Consider the following 27,310-nt stretch of genomic DNA (forward strand, 5'->3'; position numbering starts at 1 on the left):
TACCTACCTCTGTGTCGTCAAGTATACTATCCATCCATACCTGTGGTGCTTTTTAGTTGTGCACAGTATATATAGTAGGAGGACAGTGCAGAATTTTGCTGACCACCAGTATATAATATATAGCAGTACGGTACAGTAGGCCACTGCTCTACCTACCTCTGTGTCGTCAAGTATACTATCCATCCATATCTGTGGTGCATTATAGTTGTGCACAGTATATATAGTAGGAGGACAGTGCAGAATTTTGCTGACCACCTGTATATAATATATAGCAGTACAATACAGTAGGCCACAGCTCTACCTACCTCTGTGTCGTCAAGTATACTATCCATCCATACCTGTGGTGCATTTTAGTTGTGTGCAGTATATATAGTAGGACAGTGCAGAATTTTGCTGACCACCAGTATATAATATATAGCAGTACGGTACAGAAGGCCACTGCTCTACCTACCTCTGTGTTGTCAAGTATTCTATCCATCCATACCTGTGGTGCATTTTAGTTGTGCGCAGTATATATAGTAGGAGGACAGTGCAGAATTTTCCTGACCACCAGTATATAATATATAGCAGTACGGTACAGTAGGCCACTGCTCTACCTACCTCTGTGTCATCAAGTATACTATCCATCCATACCTGTGGTGCATTTTAGTTGTGCGCAGTATATATAGTAGGACAGTGCAGAATTTTGCTGACCACCAGTATATAATATGTAGCAGTACGGTACAGTAGGCCACTGCTCTACCTACCTGTGTCGTCAAGTATACTATCCATCCATACCTGTGGTGCATTTAAGTTGTGCGCAGTATATATAGAGGACAGTGCAGAATTTTGCTGATCACAGTATATAATATATAGCAGTACGGTACAGTAGGCCACTGCTCTACCTGCCTCTGTGTCATCAAGTATACTATTTATCCATACCTGTGGTGCATTTTAGTTGTGCGCAGTATATATAGTAGGAGGATAGTGCAGAATTTTGCTGACCACCAGTATATAATATATAGCAGTACGGTACAGTAGGCCACTGCTCTACCTACCTGTGTCCTCAATTATACTATCCATCCATACCTGTGGTGCTTTTTAGTTGTGAGCAGTATATATAGTAGGAGGATAGTGCAGAATTTTGCTGACCACCAGTATATAATATATAGCAGTACGGTACAGTAGTCCACTGCTCTACCTACTCCGTGTCGTCAAGTATACTATCCATCCATACCTGTGGTGCATTTTAGTTGTGCGCAGTATATATAGTAGGAAGACAGTGCAGAATTTTGCTGACCACCAGTATATAATATACAGCAGTACGGTACAGTAGGCCACTGCTCTACCTACCTCTGTGTCGTCAAGTATACTATCCATCCATACCTGTGGTGCTTTTTAGTTGTAATACAATAAAAAGGAGAGGAAAGACAAAAAACCCTTGTTTGGGAGCACTCATTAGTAACGATCGAAATGTGTGTAGTGAAAGGAAATTAAATAAAACTTAACCTTTATTTCTTGAAAATAAAAAGATATATATACCTAAAGTAATATCTATAATAGAAGAGCTTGTTGACTAATGAAAAAACTTGGTGACCTTTTTAACATATGAGGTACAAGATGGTTGAAGAGGGTGAAAATATCGAAGGACAATGATGTGTTAAATATCTATATATATATATATATATATGTGATATATGTGTGGATGCCATGTGGCACCAAACGGCATTAAAGGCATCCCAAAGGAACATCACTGAGCATGCCCAAAATATAGGTATAACTGGTAGCGTAGTTGTAATGTGAAACTCGAGATTGGAGTACCAAAAAGGTGAGAGAAAGAATGTTGGAATAAGTCGAAGGTTTCATTTGGGAAAGAGGCCCACTGCACCTGGTATTCTCAGGAGGTTTCCCTTCCGGATACTGACCAGGCCATGCCTGCTTAGCTTCCGAGATCGGACAGGATCGGGCGTATTCAGGGTAGTATGGCCGTGGGACGTTTGTTGGAATGAAAGTAAATGAAATGAAAAGAAAGGTCACTGCTGCTATCTGTACCGTACATAAATCAGAGGAAAATTGATTCAATAGGTTTTTCCAGAAGCAAAAGTGTGGAGAATGGGTATTTTTCTTGAAAAAGGGCCCACTGCACCTGGTATTCTCAGGAGGTTCCCCTTCCTGATACTAAACAGGCCATGCCTGCTTAGCTTCCGAGATCGGACAAGATCGGGCGTGTTCAGGGTACTAACAACCAATTTGACCCAGCTCCAACATGCTCAACACATAAAGTTTTTCTCTTCCATATCAAATCCCAGCTAGCACCCATCTGCAATATCCATTTTCACCATTTCTCAATACCTCACACAATCACCAATACACACCCTTTCTCACCCCTTTTTCCACCAGCAGACACACTTACACACATATCTTCACAATCTTTCCCACACACAAATTGTTTTTCTCCTTTCAATCTCTTTTCATTCCCTTGTGCCTCTTTCTCAACATCTCTCTGCCACAAACACACACTCCTATCTGGAAATACCATTTCAGATCAATTTCTTTCATTATATGTGAAGTACAGAAAGCAGAGTGTGGTTTTCCCATTACCCTCCCAACATTGGCCCACGGCCATACTACCCTGAACACGCCCGATCTTGTCCGATCTCGGAAGCTAAGCAGGCATGGCCTGTTTAGTATCAGGAAGGGAAACCTCCTGAGAATACCAGGTGCAGTGGGCCTCTTTCCCAAATGAAACCTTCGACTTATTCCAACATTCTTTCTCTTATCTTTTTGGTACTCTAATCTCGAGTTTCACATTACAACTACGCTACCAGTTATACCTATATTTTGGGCATGCTCAGTGATGTTCCTTTGGGATGCCTTTAATGCCGTTTGGTGCCACATGGCATCCACACATATATCACATATATATATATAGATATTTAACACATCATTGTCCTTCGATATTTTCACCCTCTTCAACCATCTTGTACCTCATATGTTAAAAAGGTCAACAAGTTTTTTCATTAGTCAACAAGCTCTTCTATTATAGATATTACTTTAGGTATATATATCTTTTTATTTTCAAGAAATAAAGGTTAAGTTTTATTTTATTTCCTTTCACTACTCACATTTCGATCGTTACTAATGAGTGCTCCCAAACAAGGGTTTTTTGTCTTTCCTCTCCTTTTTATTGTAGTCTAACCTACAAAATTCCTGGGAGCACCGCCAATCATTAGCAGTTTAAGAATTATTCATTAACTGCACATATATTGTTTTTTTCATTTATTCCTTATACTTTAGTATTACTGTCAGACTAGTGCGGTTCCACACTAAATACTTTCTAGCTTTTTAGTTGTACACAGTATATATAGTAGGAGGACAGTGCAGAATTTTGCTGACCACCAGTATATAATATATAGCAGTACGGTACAGTAGGCCACTGCTCTACCTACCTCGGTGTCGTCAAGTATACTATCCATCCATATCTGTGGTGCATTATAGTTGTGCACAGTATATATAGTAGGAGGACAGTGCAGAATTTTGCTGACCACCTGTATATAATAAATAGCAGTACAATACAGTAGGCCACTGCTCTCCCTACCTCTGTGTTGTCAAGTATTCTATCCATCCATACCTGTGGTGCATTTTAGTTGCATGCAGTATATATAGTAGGAGGACAGTGCAGAATTTTCCTGACCACCAGTATATAATATATAGCAGTACGGTACAGAAGGCCACTGCTCTACCTACCTCTGTGTCATCAAATATACTATCCGTCCATACCTGTGGTGCATTTTAGTTGTGCGCAGTATATATAGTAGGACAGTGCAGAATTTTGCTGACTACCAGTATATAATATGTAGCAGTACGGTACAGTAGGCCACTGCTCTACCTACCTGTGTTGTCAAGTATACTATCCATCCATACCTGTGGTGCATTTAAGTTGTGCGCAGTATATATAGAGGACAGTGCAGAATTTTGCTGATCACAGTATATAATATATAGCAGTACGGTACAGTAGGCCACTGCTCTACCTGCCTCTGTGTCATCAAGTATAATATTTATCCATACCTGTGGTGCATTTTAGTTGTGCACAGTATATATAGTAGGAGGACAGTGCAGAATTTTGCTGACCACCAGTATATAATATATATAGCAGTACGGTACAGTAGGCCACTGCTCTACCTACCTGTGTCGTCAATTATACTATACATCCATACCTGTGGTGCTTTTTAGTTGTGCGCAGTATATATAGTAGGAGGATAGTGCAGAATTTTCCTGACCACAGTATATAATATATAGCAGTACGGTACAGTAGTCCACTGCTCTACCTACCTCTGTGTCGTCAAGTATACAATCCATCCATACCTGTGGTGCATTTTAGTTGTGCGCAGTATATATAGTAGGAGGACAGTGCAGAATTTTGCTGACCACCAGCGTATAATATATAGCAGTACGGTACAGTAGGCCACTGCTCCACCTACCTCTGTGTCGTCAAGTATACTATCCATCCATACCTGTGGTGCATTTTAGTTGTGTGCAATATACATAGTAGGAGGAGAGTGCAGAATTTTGCTGACCACCAGTATATAATATATAGCAGTACGGTACAGTAGGCCACTGCTCTACCTACCTCTGTGTTGTCAAGTATACTATCCATCCATACCTGTGGTGCATTTTAGTTGTGCGCAGTATATATAGTAGGAGGACAGTGCAGAATTTTGTTGATCACAGTATATAATATATAGCAGTACGGTACAGTAGGCCAGTGTTCTACCTGCCTCTGTGTCGTCAAGTATACTCTCCACCCATACCTGTGGTGCATTTTAGTTGTGCGCAGTATATATAGTAGGACAGTGCAGAGTTTTGCTGACCACCAATATATAATATATAGCAGTACGGTACAGTAGGCCACTGCTCTACCTACCTCTGTGTTGTCAAGTATTCTATCCATCCATACCTGTGGTGCATTTTAGTTGTGCGCAGTATATATAGTAGGAAGACAGTGCAGAATTTTGCTGACCACCAGTATATAATATATAGCAGTACGGTACAGTAGGTCACTGCTCTACCTACCTCTGTGTTGTCAAGTATACTATCCATCCATACCTGTGGTGCATTTTAGTTGTGCGCAGTATATATAGTAGGAGGACAGTGCAGAATTTTGCTGACAACCATTATATAATATATAGCAGTACGGTACAGTAGGCCACTGCTCTACCTACCTCGGTGTCGTCAAGTATACTAGCCATCCATACCTGTGGTGCATTTTAGTTGTGCGCAGTATATATAGTAGGAGGACAGTGCAGAATTTTGTTGATCACAGTATATAATATATAGCAGTACGGTACAGTAGGCCAGTGTTCTACCTGCCTCTGTGTCGTCAAGTATACTCTCCATCCATACCTGTGGTGCATTTTAGTTGTGCGCAGTATATATAGTAGGACAGTGCAGAATTTTGCTGACCACCAGTATATAATATATAGCAGTATGGTACAGTAGGCCACTGCTCTACCTACCTCTGTGTCATCAAGTATACTATCCATCCATACCTGTGGTGCATTTTAGTTGAGCACAGTATATATAGTAGGAGGACAGTGCAGGATTTTGCTGACCACCAGTATATAATATATAGCAGTACGGTACAGTAGGCCACTGCTCTACCTACCTCTGTGTTGTCAAGTATTCTATCCATCCATACCTGTGGTGCATTTTAGTTGTGCGCAGTATATATAGTAGGACAGTGCAGAATTTTGCTGACCACCAGTATATAATATATAGTAGTACGGTACAGTAGGCCATTGCTATTGATATATTACTGGCATATAATTCCACACTTTAAAAAATGAATAACAAAAATGTGGAGGGTAAAATAGGGAAAGATCAAGATCCACTTCCACCTCCTGTTGAAGCTGCTGCCACTAGTCATGGCCGAGATGATGAAATGCCATCAATGTCGTCTGCCAAGGCCGATGCCCAATGTCATAGTAGAGAGCATGTAAAATCCAAAAAACAAAAGTTCAGTAAAATGACCCAAAAATCAAAATAAAAAGCGTCTGATGAGAAGCGTAAACTTGCCAATATACCATTTACGACACGGAGTGGCACGGAACAGCTGAGGCCCTGGCATATGTTCATGGCTAGTGGTTCATATTCACATGAGGATGGAAGCACTCATCCTCCTGCTAGAAAAATGAAGACCTAAACTGGCAAAAGCACAGCAAAGAACTGTGCATTCTTCTAAATCACAAATCACCAAGGAGAGTCCAATTGTGTCGGTTGCGATGCCTGACCTTCCCAACACTGGACGGGAAGAGCTTGTGCCTTTCACCATTTGCACGCCCCCTGCAAGTGCTGGAAGGAGCACCCGCAGTCCAGTTTCTGATAGTCAAATTGAAGATGTCACTGTTGAAGTACACCAGGATGAGGATATGGGTGTTGCTAGCGCTGAGGAGGAAATTGACAAGGAGGATTCTGATGGTGAGGTGGTTTTTTTAAGTCAGGCACCCGGGGAGACACCTGTTGTCCGTGGGACGAATATGACAATTGACATGCCTGGTCAAATTACAAAAAAAAAAAATCACCTCGTCGGTGTGGGATTATTTTAACAGAAATGCGGACAACATTTGTCAAGCCGTGTGTTGCCTTTGTCAAGCTGTAATAAGTAGGGGTAAGGACGTTAACCCCCTAGGAACATCCTCCCTTATATGTCACCAGGAGCGCATTCATCCGAAGTCATTGACAAGTTCAAAAAGTTTGGGTGACAGCGGAAGCAGTGCACTGACCACTAAATCCCTTCCTCTTGTAACCAAGCTCCTGCAAACCACACCACCAACTTCCTCAGTGTCAATTTCCTCCTTAGACAGGAACGCCAATAGTCCTGCAGGCCATGTCACTGGCAAGTCTGACGAGTACTCTCCTGACTAGGATTCCTCCGATGGATCCTTGAGTGTAACGCATACTGCTGCTGGTGCTGCTGTTGTGGCTGCTGGGAGTCGATCATCATCCCAGAGGGGAAGTCAGGAGACCACTTGTACTACTTCCAGTAAGCAATTGACTGTCCAACAGTCCTTTGCGAGGAAGATGAAATATCACAGCCTGGGTGGTGAGAAACGTGTTTCCGGTTTCCACCGTTAATTCAGAGGCAACTAGAGACTTGATTGAGGTACTGTGTCCCCGGTACCAAATACCATCTAGGTTCCATTTCTCTAGGCAGGCAATACCAAAAATGTACACAGACGTCAGAAAAAGAGTCACCAGTGTCCTAAAAAATGCAGTTGTACCCAATATCCACTTAACCACAGACATGTGGACAAGTGGAGCAGGGCAGACTCAGGACTATATGACTGTGACAGCCCACTGGGTTGATGTATTGCCTCCCGCAGCCAGAACAGCAGCAGTGGCACCAGTAGCAGCATCTCGCAAATGCCAACTCGTTCCTAGGTAGGCTACGCTTTGTATCACCGCTTTCCATAAGAGGCACACAGCTGACAACCTCTTATGGAAACTGAGGAACATCATCGCAGAATGGCTTACCCCAATTGGACTCTCCTTGGGATTTGTGACGTCGGACAACGCCACCAATATTGTGCGTGCATTATATCTGGGCAAATTCCAGCACGTCCCATGTTTTGCACATACATTGAATTTGGTGGTGCAGCATTATTTTAAAAAATGACAGGGGCGTGCAAGAGATGCCGTCGGTGGCCGAAGAATTTGCGTGCCACTTTCGGCATTCAGCCACCGTGTGCCGAAGACTGGAGCACCAGCAAACAGTCCTGAATCTGCCCTACCATCATCTGAAGCAATAGGTGGTAACGAGGTGGAATTCAACCCTCTATATGCTTCAGAGGATGGAGGAGCAGCAAAAGGCCATTCAAGCCTATACATCTGCCTACGATATAGGCAAAGGAGGGGGAATGCACCTGACTCAAGCGCAGTGGAGAATGATTTCAACGTTGTGCAAGGTTCTGCAACCCTTTGAACTTGCCACACGTGAAGTCAGTTCAGACACTGCCTGCCTGAGTCAGGTCATTCCCCTCATCAGGCTTTTGCAGAAGAAGCTGGAGACATTGAAGGAGGAGCTAAAACAGCAATTCTGCTAGGCATGTGGGACCTGTGGATGGAGCCCTTAATTCGCTTAACCAGGATTCACGGGTGGTCAATCTGTTGAAATCAGAGCACTACATTTTGGCCACCGTGCTCGATCCTAGATTTAAAACCTACGTTGTATCTCTCTTTCCGGCAGACACAAGTCTGCAGAGGTTCAAAGACCTGCTGGTGAGAAAATTGTCAAGTCAAGCGGAACGTGACCTGTCAACAGCTCCTCCTTCACATTCTCCCGCAACTGAGGGCTGCGAGGAAAAGGCTAAGAATTCCGAGCCCACCCGCTGATGGTGATGCAGGGCAGTCTGGAGCGAGTGCTGACATCTGGTCCGGACTGAAGGACCTGCCAACGATTGCTGACATGTCGTCTACTGTCACTGCATATGATTCTGTCACCATTGAAAGAATGGTGGAGGATTATATGAGTGACCGCATCCAAGTAGGCACGTCAGACAGTCCGTACGTATACTGGCAGGAAAAAGAGGCAATTTGGAGGCCCTTGCAGAAACTGGCTTTATTTTACCTAAGTTGCCCCCCCTCCAGTGTGTACTCCGAAAGAGTGTTTAGTGCAGCCGCTCACCTTGTCATCAATCGGCGTACGAGGTTACTTCCAGAAAATGTGGAGAAGATGATGTTCATCAAAATTAATTATAATGAATTCCTCCGTGGAGACATTCACCAGCAATTGCCTCCAGAAAGTACACAGGAACTTGATATGGTGGATTCCAGTGGGGATGAATTAATAATCTGTGAGGAGGGGGATGTACACAGTGAAAGGGGTGAGGAATCGGAGGATAATGATGAGGTGGACATCTTGCCTCTGTAGAGCCAGTTTGTGCAAGGAGAGATTGATTGCTTCTTTTTTGGTGGGGGCCCAAACCAACCCGTCATTTCAGTCACAGTTGTGTGGCAGACCCTGTCGCCGAAATGATGGGTTTGTTAAAGTGTGCATGTCCTGTTTATACAACATAAGGGTGGGTGGGAGGGCCAAAGGACAATTCCATCTTGCACCTCTTTTTTCTTTAATTTTTCTTTGCATCATGTGCTGTTTGGGGACTATTTTTTTGAAGTGCCATCCTGCCTGACACTGCAGTGCCACTCCTAGATGAGCCAGGTGTTTGTGTCTGCCACTTGGGTCGCTTAGCTTAATCATCCAGCGACCTCAGTGCAAATTTTAGGACTAAAAATAATATTGTGAGGTGTGAGGTGTTCAGAATAGACTGAAACTGAGTGGAAATGATGGTTATTGAGCTTAATAATACTATGGGATCAAAGTGACTCCCAAATTCTATGATTTAAGCTGCTTTTGAGGGTTTTTTGTAAAAAAACACCAGAATCCAAAACACACCCGAATCCGACAAAAAAATTTCAGGGAGGTTTTGCCAAAACGTGTCCGAATCCAAAACACGGCCGCCGAACCGAATCCAAAACCAAAACACAAAACCCGAAAAAGTTCCGGTGCACATCACTAATATTACAGGTTGATTATCCCTTATACAAAATGCTTGGTACCAGGGGGTATATTTACTAAGGTCCCGATTTTGACTGAGATGCCGTTTTTTCTTCAAAGTGTCATCTCGGTCATTTACTAAACTCAAATCACGGCAGTGATGAGGGCATTCGTATTTTTTTGGAAGTCCAAGAAGAAAAATACGAATGAATACACCATCGGTCAAATACGCCAGCAAATTAGCAGAACTCGGTCATTTACTAAAAAGTGCAAATCTCAAAAGAGCCAAACACTGCAGTGAAAAATTACAAATCGTAAAAAAGTGCTAAAAAAAAGCAGACCTGCTTTTTTGAGCCGTGATTGGATAGGCATGCACGGATCCATGAGATCCGTGCATGTATATCAGTGGGAAGGGGTGGGAAAGTGTTATTTTTCACACAAAAAATTGCGTGGGGTCCCCCCTCCTAAGCATAACCAGCCTCAGGCTCTTTCTGGTTGCAGAAATATGGGGAAAAAAGGACAGGGGTTCCCCCATATTTAAGCAACCAGCATCGGGCTCTGCGCCTGGTCCTGGTTCAAAAAATACGGGGGACAAAAAACGTAGGGGTCTCCCGTATTTTTGAAACCAGCACCGGGCTCCACTAGCTGGACAGATAATGCCACAGCCGGGGGTCACTTTTATACAGTGCCCTGCGGCCGTGGCATCAAATATCCAACTAGTCACCCCTGGCCGGGGTACCCTGGGGGAGTGGGGACACCTTCAATCAAGGGGTCCCCCCCCCAGCCACCCAAGGGCCAGGGGTGAAGCCCGAGGCTGTCCCCCCCATCCAATGGGCTGCGGATGGGGGGCTGATAGCCTTTGTTTGAAGTAATGAATATTGTTTTTAGTAGCAGTACTACAAGTCCCAGCAAACCTCCCCCGCAAGCTGGTACTTGGAGAACCACAAGTACCAGCCTGCAGGCGGAAAAACGGGCCCGCTGGTACCTGTAGAACTACTACTAAAAAAATACCCCAAAAAACACACACCTTGAAAGTAGTTTTAATACATCCATCCACACAAACATATACACATACTTACCTTATGTTCCCACGCAGGTCGGTCCTCTTCTCCAGTAGAATCCTGTTGAAATCCTGTTGAAATAAATTATACTCACTAAATCCAGTGTAGATCGGTCCTCTTCAAATCCATTTGTAATCCACGTGCGGCACACGGCAGTGTTACAATGTAGCGCCTATGCGCTCCATTGTAGCCAATGGTGGGAACTTTCTGCTCAGCGGTTGACCGAAAGTGACCTCACCGCTGACCGCAAAATGCCCACCATTGGTTACTGCCGTGTGCCGCCTGTCAGTGAGTACAGGAGCACACAGCCGATCAGGAGGGTGCCACAACGTGGCGCTCCCTGATTGGCTGATGGAACCCTCTTGGACTTAAGTCAGAGGGGGTTCCTTGCATTCGGGGAAAGGAGTCCCATGTGAAAACATGGGGCCCCTTTCAGTTCGTGGTCGGGACTCCGTTTTTTTTTCTTCTCAAGTATGTGGATTACAAATGGATTTGAAGAGGACCGATCTACACTGGATTTAGTGAGTAGAATTTTTTCAACAGGTACCCCGTGGATTCTACTGGAGAAGAGGACCGACCTGCGTGGGAACATAAGGTAAGTATGTGTATATGTTTGTGTGGATGGATGTATTAAAACTTTACTTTCAAGGTGTGTGTGTTTTGTGTTTTTTGGGGTATTTTTTTAGTAGTAGTTCTACAGGTACCAGTGGCCCAGTTTTTCCGCCGCATGCTGGTACTTGTGGTTCTCCAAGTACCAGCATGCGGGGGAGGCTTGCTGGGACTTGTAGTACTGCTACTAAAAACAATATTCATAACCATCACAAAGGCTATCAGCCCCCCATCCGCAGCCCATTGGATGGGGGGGGGGACAGCCTCGGACTTCACCCCTGGCCCTTGGGTGGCTGGGGGGGGACCCCTTGATTGAAGGGGTTCCCACTCCCCCAGGGTACCCCGGCCAGGGGTGACTAGCTGGATATTTGATGCCACGGATGCAGGGCACTGTATAAAAGTGACCCCCGCCTGTGGCATTATCTGTCCAGCTAGTGGAGCCCGGTGCTGGTTTCAAAAATACGGGGGACCCCTACGCTTTTTGTCCCCCGTATTTTTGGAACCAGGACCAGGCGCAGAGCCCGATGCTGGTTGCTTAAATATGGGGGAACCCCTGTCCATTTTTTCCTCATGTTTCTGCAACCAGGATCGGCTCAAAGAGCCCGAGGCTGGTTATGCTTAGGAGGGGGGACCCCACGCAATTTTTAATTTGGTTTTACACTATTTTTTTTTTTAAATGCACAATGAACCCCAGCACGGATCTCACAGATCCGGCCGTGATTCATTGTGTTAAAGTCGGCAGTGTTTTGCAAATCACTGCCGTAAAACACAGGGAAAAAAACGAATGACATCGACATCGGAACAAACGAAAATGCAGAATACGACAGCTTAGTAAATTAGTCGTAATCAATTCAAAAAGTTGCAGTTTTACACTTTCGATGTCATTCGTGATTGAACTTTGACCTTTTTCCGAAAGATACGAATGTTAGTAAATATACCCCCAGAAGTATTTTGGATATCGTATTTTTCCGTATTTTGGAATAATTGCTTACCATAATGAGATATCATTGGGATTTATGTTTCATGTACACCGTATGCACATCATATACACCTTATACACACAGCCTGAAGGTCATTTTAACACTGATCCATGATTGTGCTCTACACACACACACACATATATATATACACACACATATATATATACACACACACACACACATATATATACACACACACAGCAGAAGGGAATATGGAAATGAGAGGAAGTCACATGATGTAATTGCAGCTTCCTGACAGGCCACTGCCCCCACTCCACATAAACGCACTGATATAAAATGTCTGCCACTATTTAGTTACACAGAGAGAGACCCCCTGTCACAAAATGGAGGTTACCTGCGTTCCCCAGTCACGCCTTGGCCTACCTCCACCACAAGTCTGGGCACGATCCCTCGTTCAAGCGCGTCTCCGCTGTGTCCTGCTGCTCGCTGCCGTTTCCATGATTGTGCTCCAGTGTCTCCCTGCTAGCAGCCATTGGATCAGGCCACAGCACGCCGGAGTTCCCGCTGCTCCCCTCCATGGGCAGTGCCATGACAGTCTCCAGACAGCTGATTCTCCAGGAGCCAACCCAGAGTCTCTCCGTGTCATGTGAGCAGTTCATCCACTCAGCTGCAAGCACTGGGTATAAGTTCCAGCTCTCAGCACTAACAAGCTGTCAGTGCTTTGGTGTCTCTCAGCCTGGAGTGAGCTCGAGAATCTCCTGCTGGTGATAGACTCAGTGCAAGTTACCATCCCCCGCACTGCCCGACTCCCTGGATGATTTAAAAGGCCATCACTGCCGTTACATCCTGGCATCTCCAGACTCCCTGGAAGTCATCCAGTGATCCAGAGAGGCTGTCCTATATCCCTAGCGGCATTAGAGATTCTGCTGGTTCCTACCAGCTTCCAGTTCTCCGATGTGCAGAGTAGCGCACCATAGTATCCGGAAAACCTGCTACTGCTGTCTACAACATTGCAGTATCCATTATGCAGAACCACCGCATCACAGCTACTGGGAAACCAGCAGTGCCTGCACAGCATATGGAATCCCCACTGCACTACCTCAGCTGCCCAGCATCTGAAAACCCGTGTTGCTGACATCCTCAGATTCATCTACAAGCATTGCCGACATCCTCGGCTTCGTTCACAAGTATTTCCGACATCCTCAGCTTCATTTACAAGTGTTGCTGACATCCTCAGCTTCGTCTGCAAGTATTGCTGATGCCCTCAGCTTCTTCTACAGTCATTACCATAGACTTCTACCTCTTCACAGCTACCACACTGGTTCCAGCCAGTGACCCGAGCCTCTCCTGCATTGCTGTTCCTCCCAGCATTCCAGTACTCACCAGTCCTCACAGCTACCACACTGGTTCCAGCCAGTGACCCGAGCCTCTCCTGCATTGCTGTTCCTCCCAGCATTCCGTTACTCACCAGTCCTCACAGCTACCACACTGGTTCCAGCCAGTGACCCGAGCCTCTCCTGCATTGCTGTTCCTCCCAGCATTCCGTTACTCACCAGTCCTCACAGCTACCACACTGGTTCCAGCCAGTGACCCGAGCCTCTCCTGCATTGCTGTTCCTTCCAGCATTCCGTTACTCACCAGTCCTCACAGCTACCACACTGGTTCCAGCCAGTGACCCGAGCCTCTCCTGCATTGCTGTTCCTCCCAGCATTGCGTCACTCACCAGTCCTCAAGTGACTCTCTCTATAGGTGTTACCCGGCTACACATTGCACTGGTGGCTCCCATCAGTGGTCCAGTACTCACCTCACAGCCGGTCACCTACCATCACAGTTCATACTGCCTGACTGCCACGCCTGAATCAGACCAATTAAGCCAGACCAGTTCTGTACACAGCGCTCAAGACCAGATGCAATGTCCAGTACTAGTCCGGGTGCACAACCTAACCCAGCCATGACACCCCCCCCCCTGTAATGTCACCCCACTATTCACATGAGCTGTCAAAATCAGACATAGCTAAAATGGCAGCGTGTGTAGCCACCCTTATACACCAGACGGGATATTTATACACAGCAAACACTGATATTATGTGGACACAAAAGTAACACTACAAGGGACACATTAACAGGAAATTGTTTCTGTCACCATAGCAACAATTATCTGGAAATAAGATAATACACAGACACATAAAATGACTCACCGGAAATATTTTGTTTTTAAACAACTTTATTTCATATCTTTAATACACAGATTTTTGTCTATATGCGGGAGGGCCCGGACCATTTTCCGGGGGCTGCGTGATGTCACATCTGCGTTCATCTCTGATTAACCCCTTATAAGCTTCCAGAGTGCACCTCATATCTCATCTTTCATTTTAAGTATACTCCAGAAAATTAAAATGGTTCCTCACCTGACTGATGTCTATTTTGTGCAACAAGAGCTGATATATTTCTCATAGTATAGAAATGGCCTCTCACCTGTGTGACTTCTCTGATGTGTGACTTCTCTGATGTCTATCAAGATGTGATTTCAGTGTAAAACATTTCCCACACTCAGAACAAGAAAATGGCTTCTCACCTGTGTGACTTTTCTGATGTCTAAGAAGAACTGATTTCTGTGCAAAACATTTCCCACACTCAGAACATGGAAATGGCCTCTCACCTGTGTGACTTCTTTGATGCCTAAGAAGATCTGATTTGAGTGCAAAACATTTCCCACACTCAGAACATGGAATTGGCCTCTCACCTGTGTGACTTCTGTGATGTTTAACAAGTTCTGATTTGTGTACAAAACATTTCCCACACACAGAACATGGAAATGGCTTCTCACCTGTGTGACTTTTCTGATGTCTAAGAAGAACTGATTTCTGTGCAAAACATTTCCCACAATCAGAACATTGAAATGGATTCTCACCTGTGTGACTTCGCTGATGTGTAACAAGTTGTGATTTCCAGGAAAAACATTTCCCGCACTCAGAACATGGAAATGGATTCTCACCTGTGTGACTTCTCTGATGTATAACAAGACTTGATTTGTGTGCAAAATATTTCCCACACTCAGAACATGGAAATGGCTTCTCACCTGTGTGACTTCTGTGATGTTTAACAAGTTCTGATTTACGGGAAAAACATTTCCCGCACTCAGAACATGGAAATGGATTCTCACCTGTGTGACTTCTCTGATGTATAACAAGACTTGATTTCTGTGTAAAATATTTCCCACACTCAGAACATGGAAATGGCTTCTCACCTGTGTGACTTCTGTGATGTTTAACAAGTTCTGATTTGTATGCAAAACATTTTCCACACTCAGAACATGGAAATGGATTCCCACCTGTGTGACTTATCTGATGTATAACAAGATTTGATTTCCGTGTAAAACATTTCCCACACTCAGAACATGGAAATGGATTCTCACTTGTGTGACTTATCTGATGTGTAAGAAGTTGTGATTTCAGTGTAAAACATTTCCCACACTCAGAACATAGAAATGGCCTCTCACCTGCCTTAGCTGGCTGATGGGTAATAAGCTTTGTGTTCTGTGTAAAACATTTGGCATCTACAGAACAGGGAAACTCTGTATTTACTCTCAGAGCTGTAACAGATGCACCAATATCAGAGTGATCAGGAGAACTTTTTCCAGGATCAGGGGGACCAGCTGATAGAGCTGGATGTATAATTAGGGTTATGGGGTTATCTCCTGGAGAATCCTGTCTACTGTCATTATCTTTTATGTCACAATCCGGGGATAACATTAGATGTCCTTCTGAGATATTCCTGCTTGTGTGTCCATCTGCTGGAAATAAAATACATTATGGAAATGTGACATTTTCTGTAACAATATTAATCTTGTAAACAATAGAAGACGACTCTCTGGAACACTTAATTGTAAATGTGTGTGTATAATAAAACATAAAACTTTTAAAGAAGGCTTTATAGTATTGCGTCTCAGACTATCATTGTGTCCAGCCTCCTGAGAACACTCACAATAACAAATGTAATATTATAATAAGACTTAGATATCTCTCTCTCTTGTACTGGTAACTAACCATGAAGTATAAATGGAGATGTAGTCACTCGCCAAGTCCTATGTCAGCACCAATGTAAAACAATGGATGGGGAACTTATCGTATGAACTGGAGATTCTAGATGAACAATAATACCAGTCATATGAGCTGATGGATCAGAGAAATGTCTCCTAACGTTACTCCTGGAAGCATTGGTAAGGTAGCATTCCTTTATGTGTGTGCTCATACGCTGGTAAGCCTGTACAAGTGTTACTCACCCTTATATAAGGTATATTGCTACAGCAGAGTAGGTGTGGAACAAGGTATTTTAGATGCAATACACCATATGATACCCTATAATCATCATCATCTGCTAGGTTATAATCTACTTTCTCTTATGTCATAGAAGATGCTGGGGTCCATTTAGTACCATGGGGTATAGACGGGTCCTTTGGGAGCCACTGGCACTTTAAGAGTTTAATAGTGTGGGCTGGCTCCTCCCTCTATGCCCCTCCTACCAGATTCAGTTTAGAAAATGTGCCTGGAGGAGCCGGTCACAGCTAGGGGAGCTCCTAGGAGTTTTCTTAGTTGTTTTTATTTTATAGAGTTAGTTAGGTTACAAGAAGCCTCCCTGCTTTGTGGGACTTGGGGGGGGGGGGGAGGGGAATCAGGAATATGAACCAACTTCCTGAAGAGTTAATGGTTCTCTACTCCACTGTCAGGACAACGAGCTCCTGAGGGTGCTGATCGCAAGCCCACGAGGCGACTGCTCACTCCTGCAGCACAGCCGTCACCCCCTAACAAAGCCTGAAGAAAGAAAAGTGGCGAGTACAGCGCCAGCGTCCCGGTTAGCGGCCGGGTATGGCAGCACAAGGGTGGGAGCGCAGCTCTGACAGGCTGCGCTCCAGGAAGGCTCAGCAACACACAGTGTAGGAACTTTAAGGGGCGTCCTGAGCCAGCACGGATAAACCCTACACTGGTCACACAGCTAACAGGCGCTAATCCCCCTGTTATCACTAAAATCCTCAGGCCAGTATAAACAAATTAGTTCGGGAAACCGCACGCCATTACAAGGGGCGGGGCTTCCTCTCAGAGAGGATCCAGCACTCACCAGCGCCATTTTCTCCCTGCAGATCCTAGGAACTAGGACACTGACAGGGAGCGCTGCCATCCATATTAAAGTCAGCGCCGGGCTTTTATCATAACTGCCTACAGGGGCGCTGTGTGGCTGGCTCCTTATACTCTGTGACTCTCTGAAGGTACTCTGGGGGAAACTGTGTCTGACATTTTCCTGTGTGTGTGTGTATATCCACATTACCATGTCTAAGGACTCTGTGTCCTGTGCTGCAGAGTGTTTATCGTCTCCTGAGGAGTCTATTCCATGTACTCAGGACTGCAATGTGCTGTGTCAGCCTTCAGAATCCGAACCCCCATGGGTGGATTCTTTAAGGGGAATGATATCCCAGATTTCAACAAGGATGTCACATACTGAGAAAGAGACGCAGTTTTTGAGACAATCTGTAGTGGGTTTGAAGTATTCAGCTCCCACTACTTCATCTAAAACCCCACCTACATACCCCAAAAAACGTACACTTGCCCAGATAATGAAAGCTGACACTGATACCGACTCTGATACAGGGGACGGTGATGGGGATATGCAGAGGGAGGTGCATCCCTTGCTAAAGGGGTGCAGCTAATGATTGAAGCCATTAGGGATGTTTTGCATATTTCTGAGAAGGTTCCAGAACAAGTAGAGGAATCTTATATTACAGTAAATAAGAAATCCTCACTTACCTTCCCTGCTTCTAAGGAGTTAAACTCTATGTTTGAAAAATCCTAGAAAAACCAAGAGAAAAAATTCCAGATACCTAAAAGAATTCTCATTGCTTTCCCTTTCCCTGAAGAGGATAGGAAGAAGTGGGAAAACCCACCTATAGTAGACGCTTCTGCATCTAGGCTGTCTAAAAAGGTGGTTTTACCTGTCCATGGTTCAACCGCCTAAAGGAGCCAGCTGACCGCAAGATTGAGACTACGCTCAAATCGCTCTACACTGCTACAGCCGTGGCTTTAAGGCACCCTATTGCTTGTGTGTGGACTTCTAAAGTCATAGTAAAGTGGTCAGGCACCTTACTAGAGGACTTAGATACTATGAATAGGAGTGACATTGACTTGTTTTTACATCACATACAGGATTCTGCAGGTTTCATGGTGGAGGTCATGAAGGACATTGGCCTGCTACTTCCATGGCTCTCTCGGCACACAGAGGACTCTGGCTACGCCAATGGACTGCGGATGCAGAATCCAAGAAAAGTGTGGATAACCTGCCATTCACAGGTCAAGCACTATTTGGGGACGCATTGGATGCGTGGATTTCCACGGCGATTGCGGGTAAGTCGACATTTCTTCCCTCCGCAGCAGCCCCAGCTAGGAAATCTTATCCTACACCTACACTGCAGTCCTTTTGGACTGCAAAATTTAAAAAAATCAAAACCCCCTCCCACCTTCTTTAGAGGAGGTTGGGGAAAATAAAAAAAACCTGCACCAACAGGTTCCCAGGAACAGAAACCAGGTTCTGCTTCTTCCAAATACTCAGAATGATGGTGGACCTCTCAGCCTGGATATCAGGCAGGTGGGAGTGAGACTAAAAGATTTCAGTCACGTCTGGGTGTCATCATGCCTAGACCCCTGGGTAACGGATATTGTTACCCAGTGGTACAGACTGGAGTTCAGGAACTCCCACCTCACAGATTCTTCAAATCAGGCTTACCAGCTTCGCTGACAAAAAGTGCTATTCTACAGGAAGCCATTCAAAAATTGGTACAAACAAATGTAATTGTTCCAGTTCCACCTCACCCAAAAACCAAGGGTTATTACTCAAACCTGTTTGTGGCACCAAAACCAGACGGTTCGGTAAGGCCCATATTGAACTTGAAGTCATTGAACCACTACTTGAGGGTTTTGCAATTCAAGATGGAGTCTCTGAGAGCGGTGATCTCAGGTCTGGAGGAGGGGGAATTCTTAGTATTCCTGGATATCAAGGATGCGTACCTTCACATTCTGATCTGGCCACCTCAACAGGCCTATCTACGGTTTGCTCTACAGGACTGTCACATCCAGACATTGCCATTTGGCCTCTCCACAGCACCTAGGGTGTTCACCAAGGTCATGGCGGAGATGATGCTCCTCCTACGCAAACAGGGAGTGAACCTAATTCCATAACTGGATGATCTGCTGATAGAGGCATCTTCCAAGGAGAAGCTGTTGCAGAGTATTGCGCTCTCAACTCAACTACTCTGGGATCATGGGTGGATCCTGAACCTTCCAACGTCACATTTGGAACAGACAATGCGTCTTCCAGCGAGAAGCTGTTACAGAGTATTGCTCTCATGACTCAACTATAGGATCGTGGGTGGATCCTGAATCTTCCAAAGTCGCATCTGGAGCCGACAAGGAGACTGCCCTTCCTGCGGATGATACTCGACACGGAAGTGCAGAGGTTGTTTCTACTGGTGGAGAAAGCGTTGGTGATCCAATCAATGGTCCGGGATGTCTTGAAACCTCCCCGGGTAACGGCTCATCAGCGCATTCGCCTTCTGGGGAAGATGGTAGCCTCCTACAATCATCCCAAGATTGGGTGTCCTGCTTCTAAGCAGACAATTTCAAGCTGGATCAGGCTTACTATCCAGCATGCTTATTCCACAGCAGGATTGCCAATTCCAAAATCTGTTCAGGCCCACTCTACCCGTAAAGTGGGTTTTTCCTGGGCAGCTGCCCGGGGTGTCTCAGCTATTCAGCTTTGCCGAGCAGCTACTTGGTCAGGGTCGAACACATTTGCTAAGTTTTACAAGTTCTATACTTCGGCTTCTGAGGACTTCAAGTTTGGTCAATCAGTTCTGCAGGAACCTCAGCACTCTCCCTCCTGTACTGGGAGCTTTGGTACATCTCCATGGTACTAAATGGACCCCAGCATCCTCTAGGATGTAAGAGAAAATAGGATTTTAATTACCTACTGGTAAATCCTTTTCTCGTAGTCCATAGAGGATGCTGGGCGCCCGCCCTGTGATTCGTATTACTGCATTGTTACTTGGTTCAGTATTGTTGGTTTAGCCGTTGCTGAATTGTTCCAAGTTGGTTAGTTTGGCTTTCCTTTTTGTTATGTGTGAGCTGGTGTGAATCTCACCACTATCTGTGTATTTCCTTCTCTCGAAGTATGTCTGTCTCCTAGGGCACAGTTTCTAGACTGAGTCTGGTAGGAGGGGCATAGAGGGAAACCATCCCACACTATTAAACTCTTAAAGTGCCAGTGGCTCCCAAAGGACCTGTCTATACCCCATGGTACTAAATGGACCCCAGCATCCTCTACAGACTACGAGAAAAGGATTTTCGGTAGGTAATTAAAATCCTATTTTTACATCCCCATAATCAGTGTATTACCTCTATACTCTCAATAGTAATAAGGATGATGTGTGTACGGTAAATATGATACAGAGAATTACATATCAGAATCTATACAGCTGCCGCCATACTTCTGCTTCTCATACGTGTGCTACTGGCAGCAGTGAACATCTGAGTGAGAGTGCAGGGAAGACAGCAGAGTCTGATGAGAAAGAGATTGGATCTGCCTTTGCAGGGATGTACCACACCTGTCACCCCTGTTATTATATAAAATAATAAATAAGAGGGGCGTGGTCCATCCAGACATGCTTTCTGGAGCTTTTATTACTACGTGGCTTCTTATCTACCCTACCTGATAGCTCTCAGCCGCTACTGGGACCAAGACCCAATCTATTAAGTCACCCACTCCTACTGTCCTAAAGCCGCTCGCTCCGCTCACTACAGACACCTGACTTGAAGGCGCTTTTAGCTCAGGCAGGAGTACTTGCTCTCCAGATAACACGGGTGCGCAGAACGGGCTGCCATTTTGGATCCTGGTGCTCGGCCATCACATGCTTTGCCTTCTGCCTTCAATAAGGTTTAATATAAATAAGTGTCCTGACGGCTGGACCGGGGTCACTACACTAAATTGCAGCATTTGCCTGGAGGTGAAACTACCTTGTATTTATATGGTACCACTATCATCTACTTCCTCTCAGTCTACATGCAGAGCCCAGTATCAAGTATCGTCTGAGTACAGCTCCTTACACTCTGATTACAACCTCACAGTATATTATTTTGTGGATTTATCCACTGAATATATTTTGCCATTTGTGTCTCTCTGTGCTGAGTACTTCACGTCTGTGATCACGCTGACCTCTAGTGGAATTTCTCGATCATTACTGTGTTATTTGAGTTTCATTACATCATGTTTACTTGAAAATTTGGCTCGGATTCCCCCATCACCCCGACTAAGAATGTCATTTTGAACGGAGTCATCTTGATGTAACCTCCTGACAGCGTTCCTTTTATTTATAGATCATTTGTATTTTCCTATCTCTGAGAGGTCAGTCTCTTTGTAGCTGGCTTACCATGCCTCCCAAAATTTTTCAAAGGTACCAAATCGGCCCCACCTGTCCATCTCTTTAGTACCTCGAATTCAGGTGGTCCTTCTGAGACCGCTACAACATCACCTGCTTCTTCTTGTCAGACGCACAGCCCAGCTGTAATGGCTGAAGACGTCTTAAGACACTCTAGATGGTCCTGTTACTCTACGCTCTATACATTCTATGTTATCTGCATTTAAGGACTGAAATAATCTCAGAATTTAACTCTAATATTCAAGCTTTGAAGTCCGGTATCAGTGAGATTGGCACTCGTACAGACTAAGATTAAAGAGATTGTTGCGTCTCACAAAGATCTGATTTCAGCACATGACACCCTTCAGGAAGACCCGGTCTCTATTCGTGATAAATTCATTGATTTAGGAGACTGCTCTCGGAGAAATAATATCAGAATAATGGGGGTCATTCCGAGTTGTTCGCTCGTTATTTTTCTTTCGCAACGGAGCGATTAGTCGCTAATGCGCATGCGCAATGTCTGCAGTGCGACTGCGCCAAGTAAATTTGCTATGCAGTTAGGTATTTTACTCACGGCATTACAAGGTTTTTTCTTCGTTCTGGTGATCGCAATGTGATTGACAGGAAGTGGGTGTTTCTGCGTGGAAACTGGCTGTTTTATGGGAGTGTGTGAAAAAACGCTACCGTTTCTGGGAAAAACGCGGGAGTGGCCGGAGAAACGGGGGAGTGTCTGTGCGGACGCTGGGTGTGTTTGTGACGTCAAACCAGTAACGACAAGCAGTGAACTGATCGCAGATGCCGAGTAAGTGTGGAGCTACTCAGAAACTGCTAAGAACTGTCTATTCGCAATTTTGCTAATCTTTAGTTCGCAATTTTGATATGCTAAGATTCACTCCCAGTAGGCGGCGGTTTAGCGTGTGCAAAACTGCTAAAAGCAGCTAGCGAGCGAACAACTCGGAATGAGGGCCAATGGGCGTTCCGGATTGTGCTACAAATGCTGAGCTTTGTGATTATGCCACGGTTCTCTTTTCAGAAACTTCCACTGAAGGCTTCTGCCGCTGACCTTCTTATTGATAGGATCCATAGACTCCCAAAGTCCAACCAGGCCCCTATCCAAGCACCGAGGGACACTCTGTTCAGGGTCCACTTTTTTCATATTAAAGAACGCATTCTACGGCTGCTTTGCCTTCCTCATCCACAGCTGAGTGCCTGGATAATCTGTAGATATTTCTCCTGTGACGCTGGCCAAAAGGCGTCTATTCCACCCAAGGAAATGTACAATACAAATGGGGCTTTCCTACTAAGCTTATTGTAATGCGAAACGGAGCCTTCACAGTGATACCATCAACCGAGGATTTTAATACCTACCGGTAAATCCTTTTCTTGTAGTCTGTAGGGGATACTGGGATGGTCTTAGTACCATGGGGTATAGATAGGGTCCATTGGAGCCTGGCAATTTAAAACTTCTTCAGAGTGTGCTGGCTCCACCCTTCTATGCGCCTCCTGTAGACTTAGTCCAGGAAAACGGTGCCCAAGGAGACGGACATGCTTTGAAAGGAGGAAAAGAAACAAGAAAGTGGTGAGAGAACGAACCAGCACACAACATAACAAGAGGATAGCAACACTAACCACAACTTGAAAATAGGGACAGCAAAAGCAGACCCAAACTACAACACACAAGAACATCTCTTCCTGGAAAATATCAAAGCACAGAGGCGGGCGCCCAGTATCCCCTATGGACTACGGGAAAAGGATTTACCGGTAGGTATTAAAATTCTATTTTCTCTAATGTCCAAGGGGATACTGGGATGGTCTTAGTACCATGGGGAAGTTCCAAAACTCCAAACTGGGTGGAAGAGTGCTGAGACCCCATCAAAACTGATTGACCAAACTGAAGGTCCTCAGTAGCCAAGGTGTTGAACCTTTAAAACTTTACAGCGTGTTCGAATCCAACCAAGTAGCTGCCCAGCATAACTGCAAAGCCAAGACACCCCGGGCAGCCACCTAGGTAGAACCCACTGACCGTGTGGAGTGGGCCTGAACAGACCTCGGAAGCGGCAAAGCTGCCGAAGAGTGAGCCTGTTGGATCGTAAGCCTGGTCCAACACACAATAGACTACTTCGAAGCAGGACAACCAATCTTTGAAGCATCATAGAGAACAAAAAGCGAGTCTGATTTTCTGAGACGAGCTGGCCTCTTGACATAAATCTCCAAAGGCCGAACACCGTCCAAGGACATTGGTGTAACAGACGTGCCAGTGACAACCAGAACCACCATTGGCCAATTGATATGAAATGCTGACACCACCTTAGGCAAGAATGTCTAGCGAGTTTTAAGCAATGCTCTATCCTCATGAAACACCACAGATGGACTCTTACAGAATAAGGCCTCTAATTCCAAAACACGCCTCATTGAGGCCAAGGACAACATGATAGCCTGCCATGTCAAATACTCCATGTCCACCTTGTGTAAATGTTCAATCAAACCGATTGGAGAAAGGCCAAAACCAAATTGAGAACTCATGGCGCTGTGGGAGGAACAAAGGGTGGTCGAATATGAAGGACACCTGTCAAGAACATCTGGACCACTGGGAGAACAGCCAATTGTTCCCTGGAAGAAAAAGACAAGGCTGAGATTTGAACTTTTATGGAGCCTAAACATAGGCCCACATCCACAACAGCCTGCAGGAAGTGCAAGAAATGTCCCAGATGAAAATCCATAGCAGAATACTGTTGACCCTCACACCAAGAGACACATTTCTTCCATATGCAATGGTAATGTTTCGATGCGACCATCTGGCCGGCTTGGAGCATAGGCGAGATAACCTTGCCCGGAATCTCTTTCCTGGCAAAAATCGCCCCAATATACTTCCATTGCATCAAACGTAGCCGTGGTAAGTCTGGATAGATGAACGGCCCTTGTGTAAGATGATCATCCTGAATTGGCAGAGGCCAGGGGCCTATAAGTAATAAGGCTAGAATGTCTATTTACCAGGCCCTGCGGTGCCAGTCTGGGGCAATCAGAATTGGCTGAACCCTGTCCCTTTAAGTCCTTTGAGAACTCTTGGAATTAGAGGAACTGGAGGGAACAAGTACACTAACCGGTAAATCCACGGTGTCGCCAGAGCATCCACTGCTGCGGCCTGTGGATCCCTCATCCCAGAACAGTAACGCAGAAGCTTCTTGGTGAGCTGAGAAACCACCAAGTTGATTTGCGGGTAGCCACACCGATTAAATATCTGCTGAAACACTTGCGGGTAGAGGCCCCATTCCCCCAGGTGCAGATCGTGTCTACTGAGGAAGTCTGCTCCCCAATTGTCTACTCCCAGAATTAATATGGCGGAAATGGCCTTGGGATTCCGCTCCACACAGAGGAGTATCTGTGACACCTCCTTCATTGCAGCTCTGCTCTTTGGACCTCCTTGTTGGTTTATGTATGCCACAGTTGGTGCGTTTTCCGACCATACCTGTATGTCAACAGAATCCAATCCTGAATTCTGAAGTGTCGACCCTCCAGGAGGGAGATCAGCAACGACCATAAGAGGGAAATCCTGGCGTTTGGTGAAAGGCATATCATCTGGCGCATGTGCAGATGTGACACAGACCATTTGTCCAGCAGATCCAGCTGGAATGGTCATGCATGGAATCTTCCGTATCGAATTGCATCACAGGAGGCCATCATCTTTCCCAGTAAGCGTATGCAAAGATGTACCGAAACTTTGTTCAGCTTCAAAATGGAACATACCATCATCTGAATTATCTTTGCCTTGTCCACAGGAAGGAGCACCTTCTGAGAAACCGTGTCCAGTATCATTACCAGGAACTGAAGCCTCTGCGTAGGTTCTAAGTGGGATTTCTGCAGATTGAGAATCCACCCATGATCCGTGAGTAGTCTGTGCTCTGAATATAGCCATTATGAGGAGATCGTCCAAGTATGGAACAATGTTCACTTCCTGCTTGCAGAGTTGTAGCAACATCTCTGTCATCACCCCTGATAACACCCTCAGTGCCGTTGAGAGACCGAAAGGCAAGGCCTGGACCTGGTAGTGACTGTCCTGCAGTGCAAACTTGAGGTAAGCCTGAAGAGGTGGCCATATTGGGATGTGAAGATACGCATCCTTAATATCCAGAGAAACCAGGTATTCCCCTTCTTCCATGTCACGCTTGGCTTGAGTTGGGTATCGGACAACTGATAATTGACTGAGGGAGCAGCTATCGGCAAAGGCAGGAAACGAGGTGGCTGAATGTAGTTCTTACTCATGGATTGAAGACTTAGGCCCGTGGATGTAGAGGGGTAGGCAATGAGGACAATGACAAAGAATGATACACTGAAGAAAGAGGAATTCAGTTTTAATGAGACCTCAATCATACACAACGACTAGGAGAGAAGTCTGAGTGAATTCTGAAAGATGGAAGGTTAGTGATTTGTAAACGATGCTGAAGAACACTGATTGAAGAGATGACTTGTGATTTTTAAACAATGCTGAAGAGAGGATCGCTGTGAGCACCATCAGCAAACGGAGACCCTCTAGCAGATAGAGGGCCCAGTGGTTAAACCACAAGAGTAGGTGGACCGGGAGCAAAGGACTGCAATAACAGAACTGACCACCAGGCGGACACAACAGAACCAGAATACCAGGGGTTAACCTGGGAGCGCAGGGCACCTTACAGCAGAAAGTAACTTGAAGTACTGGCAACATAGCTAAGCATCAACCCCTTTTTATAAGGGAAGCCTGTACCGTATTGGCTGGACGCGAACTGGGATACCTATTGACTTGGATTGGTCTCCAACATGGTGGCTCCCTGCACAGAAGACACATGTGGAACCAGCACACAGCCACTACCTCTGGCCTCAGCCTCCCAGACGCCGCACTCCAGCAACAGGACACTTGGAAACAGACACCTCCGGCTGCCATGCTCCGCTCCCCAGGACCCGGACCCCGGCCTCCAGACACCTGGCAGCGCACCAGAGGACCTCGCTGCTGTAGCTCCTATCCATCGCAGCGACACCAGCCAGCTAAGAGGAAGCTAAGAGGAAGGCCGCAGGGACCAGAACCGGTGGTAAGACTCCGGATGCTGACAGTACCCCCCTTTTTAGGATAGTCTCCGAACACCCACGCTGCTTAGTGGGATTCCTGGCATGAAAGGCACAACTCAATCTTGGAGCATGAACATCCTCTGCAGCCACCCAAGATCTTTCCTCCGGACCATATCCTCTCCAATGAGATACTGGAGATGACCATACCTCTTGTGGAAGTCAAGAATCTTATGAACCTCAAATTCCTCATTTTGAGCAGCTTGAACCTTGGGAGGTTAAGGGAAAGCTGCCCAAAAATTATTTAGTACAAGAGGCTTTAGCAGAGAAATGTGAAAGGCATTGGGAATTTTCAAATAGGGAGGCAGTTTCTCCTTGTAAGAAACAGGATTCAACACTCTTTTCATAGGATACGGACCGATGAATTTTACTTTCTGGTAGGAACTTTGAGTCTGAGGTCTCTGGTGGATATCCAAACACAATCACCCACTTAGAGAATAGGAACAGTCCTACGTTTCTGATCAGCAAAGGTCTTTTATTTCTGGGAAGTCTTAAGTAGCGCCTTATGAATTTGTCTCCAAATCTTAGTGAACTGACGAAAAGTGGATTCAGTAGCAGGAACCTCAAGAGGTGGGAGAGGAAGGAACTTGTGGATGAAAACTATAGTTAATTAAAA

At 45.4% G+C, this 27,310-nt stretch overlaps 1 protein-coding gene and 2 pseudogenes across 1 annotated transcript in view; 2 read left to right on the top strand and 1 right to left on the bottom strand.

Moving 5' to 3' along the window:
- The window catches only part of LOC134984835 (zinc finger protein ZFP2-like), a 168,954-nt gene that overhangs the window by 59,377 nt on the left and 82,267 nt on the right, over nt 1-27,310 (top strand). The gene's annotated exons all lie outside the window — the stretch shown is intronic.
- Nucleotides 1,856-1,973, bottom strand: LOC134984839 (5S ribosomal RNA; annotated as a pseudogene).
- Nucleotides 2,594-2,711, top strand: LOC134984837 (5S ribosomal RNA; annotated as a pseudogene).

Source organism: Pseudophryne corroboree (genome assembly GCF_028390025.1).
Source record: "Pseudophryne corroboree isolate aPseCor3 chromosome 3 unlocalized genomic scaffold, aPseCor3.hap2 SUPER_3_unloc_85, whole genome shotgun sequence".
Classification (NCBI taxonomy): Eukaryota; Metazoa; Chordata; class Amphibia; order Anura; family Myobatrachidae; genus Pseudophryne; species Pseudophryne corroboree.